Source organism: Schistocerca americana, unplaced genomic scaffold, assembly GCF_021461395.2.
Source record: "Schistocerca americana isolate TAMUIC-IGC-003095 unplaced genomic scaffold, iqSchAmer2.1 HiC_scaffold_787, whole genome shotgun sequence".
Lineage (NCBI taxonomy): Eukaryota > Metazoa > Arthropoda > Insecta > Orthoptera > Acrididae > Schistocerca > Schistocerca americana.
This window is the reverse complement of record NW_025726552.1, coordinates 50001-55000: the sequence shown is the minus strand read 5'-3', so window position 1 is coordinate 55000 and position 5000 is coordinate 50001. Positions and strand designations below refer to the sequence as shown.

Here is a 5000-nt window from a genome sequence, read left to right as displayed (position 1 = left end):
TTCGCTTCTGTTCGTCTTGCGACGATCCAAGAATTTCACCTCTAACGTCGCAATACGAATGCCCCCGCCTGTCCCTATTAATCATTACCTCGGGTTCCGAAAACCAACAAAATAGAACCGAGGTCCTATTCCATTATTCCATGCACACAGTATTCAGGCGGGCTTGCCTGCTTTAAGCACTCTAATTTGTTCAAAGTAAACGTGCCGGCCCACCGAGACACTCACTCAAGAGCACCCTGGTAGGATTGCAACGGGGTCCGCCTCGGGACGCACGAGCACGCACGAGGCGCGTCGCACGCCTTCAGCTCGCCCCACCGGCAGGACGTCCCACGATACATGCCAGTTAAACACCGACGGGCGGTGAACCAACAGCGTGGGACACAAATCCAACTACGAGCTTTTTAACCGCAACAACTTTAATATACGCTATTGGAGCTGGAATTACCGCGGCTGCTGGCACCAGACTTGCCCTCCAATAGATACTCGTTAAAGGATTTAAAGTGTACTCATTCCGATTACGGGGCCTCGGATGAGTCCCGTATCGTTATTTTTCGTCACTACCTCCCCGTGCCGGGAGTGGGTAATTTGCGCGCCTGCTGCCTTCCTTGGATGTGGTAGCCGTTTCTCAGGCTCCCTCTCCGGAATCGAACCCTGATTCCCCGTTACCCGTTACAACCATGGTAGGCGCAGAACCTACCATCGACAGTTGATAAGGCAGACATTTGAAAGATGCGTCGCCGGTACGAGGACCGTGCGATCAGCCCAAAGTTATTCAGAGTCACCAAGGCAAACGGACCGGACGAGCCGACCGATTGGTTTTGATCTAATAAAAGCGTCCCTTCCATCTCTGGTCGGGACTCTGTTTGCATGTATTAGCTCTAGAATTACCACAGTTATCCAAGTAACGTGGGTACGATCTAAGGAACCATAACTGATTTAATGAGCCATTCGCGGTTTCACCTTAATGCGGCTTGTACTGAGACATGCATGGCTTAATCTTTGAGACAAGCATATGACTACTGGCAGGATCAACCAGGGAGCTGCGTCAACTAGAGCTGAGCAGCCGGCCGCCCGGGAGTGTGTCCCGGGGGCCCGCGCGAACACGCAAGCGTCCGCTCAATTATTCTGCAAACAGGAGGAGGCTGAGCTCCCCTGCACAATACACCTCGAAACCCTCTCAGGTCCCGGCGGCGCGCAGCGCCGTCCTAAGTACTTGGTCGGGTTCGAGAGAGGCGCAATCGCCCGGAGTTTGGCGAGTAGACGCTTTAGGTGCGACCACCCGTGCTCCCAACTGAGCTTGCCGCTGCCGACAGAGGCCCGGGAGCGTGCTGTCGTGGCATTGCCGGCGGGAGACAACACGCGCCACCTACGGTGGCCGGCAGCTCCAACGCCAGCGCCACAGAAGGACAAAAGCCCCACTTGGGTGCCGAAGCGAACTCTCCCAGCACAGCGCACGCGCCAACACGTCCGCACAGCTGCGATACAAACCACCTGCGAGAACCGCAGAGGCGACCGAGCAGCAGACGGCGTCGCGGCGCCGAGCGCCGGGCGGCGGCGCATCCTCAGCGCACACAGTCCTCAATCGGACCAGCACACTGCAGATGTCCACCGCGCTTCGCACCGGGCCCGCGAGGACCTACTTTGGCCGCACGGCGCCGCGTGCAGGGTGCGCCGGCGCGCAGCTGCGCCGCCTGCCGCCTCCGTCGGCCGGCGCGCCTGCCACTGGCCGCCCCCACCAGCCGGCTGTAGCGCGTGCGCCCACGCACCGCGCGGCCAGCACGCCGGGAGGCCCCCCCTCACCGGCCGGGGACGGTCCCACCCAGCCACCGCCGCGTATCGCTTCACACCCACATGCCATTCACGTTCGTGGGCATGGTGGGTATCGCTGAAACAACCGGTTGGTAGCTCAACCGATCGTCGCCATCACTGATTCACCTCTAGCGAGAACAACCGCACCACAACCGTTTACCAGTTGTTCATTTGCGTAACGTCACCAGCAAACGTAGACGTCCATCGCCATTTGCAAATTCAACGATTGTTGCATGCCTGTGTCAGGTGTCACGACACACTATGTCTGCCCACATACACGCAACAACATGTGCACGCTTCGCGAACACGTGGAAGGTGGCCCCCGTACGTATGCGATGTCCATTGCGCGAACGACTGTCAACCGGCCTCTGTCGCATGTCGCAGATGTGGAACGCAGTGCACCATGCTATCACGGTGTGTGAGAAGAGACGACTACGTCTGACAACACGCGCCACTACATCAACAGACGGCTCATGCTGATCGCCATCCACGGCATACCATACTGCAATCCAGCTCTTATAGGGAGACGACACGTAGCTGAGTGCACAATATTTGGACCGTATGGTTCGCCGTTGTTGGCGCAGTCGTGGTACGGTCACACATGTACCACGATGTATCATTCAGTACATGAGGACCAATGTGCAGTACAGTGTGTGATTTGGACGTACAACATCAGCGGACAGTTGACACACGCCGTACCACAACGTAGGCTGTGCTTCGCCATGCAAATGCCAATGAACAACTGCGAAGGGCATTGAGCATGTACGTCCTGCTGCCATCCGCATTACAGTGTATAGCTGCAAGGTGTTTAACATGAAGCGATACTCTGGGGACCAGGCAGTGCGAGTAGCAAACTATATTGCGGGGGTTGCAGTTAGGCAACACCACACTAATTTAACGCGTCGTATGACAATTACAGAGCAGGTTAAGGCCCAACGTGTGTTGGGTTAAGGCCCAACGTGTGTTGGGTTAAGGCCCAACGTGTGTTGGGTTAAGGCCCAACGTGTGTTGGGTTAAGGCCCAACGTGTGTTGGGTTAAGGCCCAACGTGTGTTGGGTTAAGGCCCAACGTGTGTTGGGTTAAGGCCCAACGTGTGTTGGGTTAAGGCCCAACGTGTGTTGGGTTAAGGCCCAACGTGTGTTGGGTTAAGGCCCAACGTGTGTTGGGTTAAGGCCCAACGTGTGTTGGGTTAAGGCCCAACGTGTGTTGGGTTAAGGCCCAACGTGTGTTGGGTTAAGGCCCAACGTGTGTTGGGTTAAGGCCCAACGTGTGTTGGGTTAAGGCCCAACGTGTGTTGGGTTAAGGCCCAACGTGTGTTGGGTTAAGGCCCAACGTGTGTTGGGTTAAGGCCCAACGTGTGTTGGGTTAAGGCGCAACGTGTGTTGGGTTAAGGCGCAACGTGTGTTGGGTTAAGGCGCAACGTGGGTTACGTTAAGGCGCAACGTGGGTTACGTTAAGGCGCAACGTGGGTTACGTTAAGGCGCAACGTGGGTTACGTTAAGGCGCAACGTGGGTTACGTTAAGGCGCAACGTGGGTTACGTTAAGGCCCAATATAGGTTAGGTTAAGGCCCAATATAGGTTAGGTTAAGGCCCAATATAGGTTAGGTTAAGGCCCAATATAGGTTAGGTTAAGGCCCAATATAGGTTAGGTTAAGGTACAATATAGGTTAGGTTAAGGTACAATATAGGTTAGGTTAAGGTACAATATAGGTTAGGTTAAGGTACAATATGGGTTAGGTTAAGGTACAATATGGGTTAGGTTAAGGCGCAATATGGGTTAGGTTAAGGCGCAATATGGGTTAGGTTAAGGCGCAATATGGGTTAGGTTAAGGCGCAATATGGGTTAGGTTAAGGCGCAATATGGGTTAGGTTAAGGCGCAATATGGGTTAGGTTAAGGCGCAATATGGGTTAGGTTAAGGCGCAATATGGGTTAGGTTAAGGCGCAATATGGGTTAGGTTAAGGTACAATATAGGTTAGGTTAAGGTACAATATAGGTTAGGTTAAGGTACAATATAGGTTAGGTTAAGGTACAATATGGGTTAGGTTAAGGTACAATATAGGTTAGGTTAAGGCACAATATGGGTTAGGTTAAGGCGCAATATGGGTTAGGGTAAGGCGCAATATGGGTTAGGTTAAGGCGCAACGTGGGTTACGTTAAGGCGCAACGTGGGTTACGTTAAGGCGCAACGTGGGTTACGTTAAGGCGCAACGTGGGTTACGTTAAGGCGCAACGTGGGTTACGTTAAGGCGCAACGTGGGTTACGTTAAGGCCCAATATAGGTTAGGTTAAGGCCCAATATAGGTTAGGTTAAGGCCCAATATAGGTTAGGTTAAGGCCCAATATAGGTTAGGTTAAGGCCCAATATAGGTTAGGTTAAGGTACAATATAGGTTAGGTTAAGGTACAATATAGGTTAGGTTAAGGTACAATATGGGTTAGGTTAAGGCGCAATATGGGTTAGGTTAAGGCGCAATATGGGTTAGGTTAAGGCGCAATATGGGTTACGTTAAGGCGCAACGTGGGTTACGTTAAGGCGCAACGTGGGTTACGTTAAGGCGCAACGTGGGTTACGTTAAGGCGCAACGTGGGTTACGTTAAGGCGCAACGTGGGTTACGTTAAGGCCCAATATAGGTTAGGTTAAGGCCCAATATAGGTTAGGTTAAGGCCCAATATAGGTTAGGTTAAGGCCCAATATAGGTTAGGTTAAGGTACAATATGGGTTAGGTTAAGGTACAATATGGGTTAGGTTAAGGTACAATATAGGTTAGGTTAAGGCGCAACGTGGGTTACGTTAAGGCCCAATATAGGTTAGGTTAAGGCCCAATATAGGTTAGGTTAAGGCCCAATATAGGTTAGGTTAAGGCCCAATATAGGTTAGGTTAAGGCCCAATATAGGTTAGGTTAAGGTACAATATAGGTTAGGTTAAGGTACAATATAGGTTAGGTTAAGGTACAATATGGGTTAGGTTAAGGTACAATATGGGTTAGGTTAAGGTACAATATAGGTTAGGTTAAGGCACAATATGGGTTAGGTTAAGGCGCAATATGGGTTAGGTTAAGGCGCAATATGGGTTAGGTTAAGGCGCAATATGGGTTAGGTTAAGGCGCAATATGGGTTAGGTTAAGGCACAATACGGGTTAGGTTAAGGCACAATACGGGTTAGGTTAAGGCACAATACGGGTTAGG

At 51.9% G+C, this 5000-nt stretch overlaps 1 non-coding gene across 1 annotated transcript in view; it reads right to left on the bottom strand.

Annotated features, from left to right (window-relative positions):
* Positions 1–1039, bottom strand: part of LOC124590969 — a 1910-nt gene extending 871 nt beyond the window's left edge. Inside the window, exon 1 of the ribosomal RNA XR_006976846.1 lies at positions 1–1039. This exon is cut by the window's left edge and continues 871 nt beyond it. This is a non-coding gene — a ribosomal RNA (small subunit ribosomal RNA).
* Between the last annotated feature and the right edge of the window lie 3961 nt (positions 1040–5000).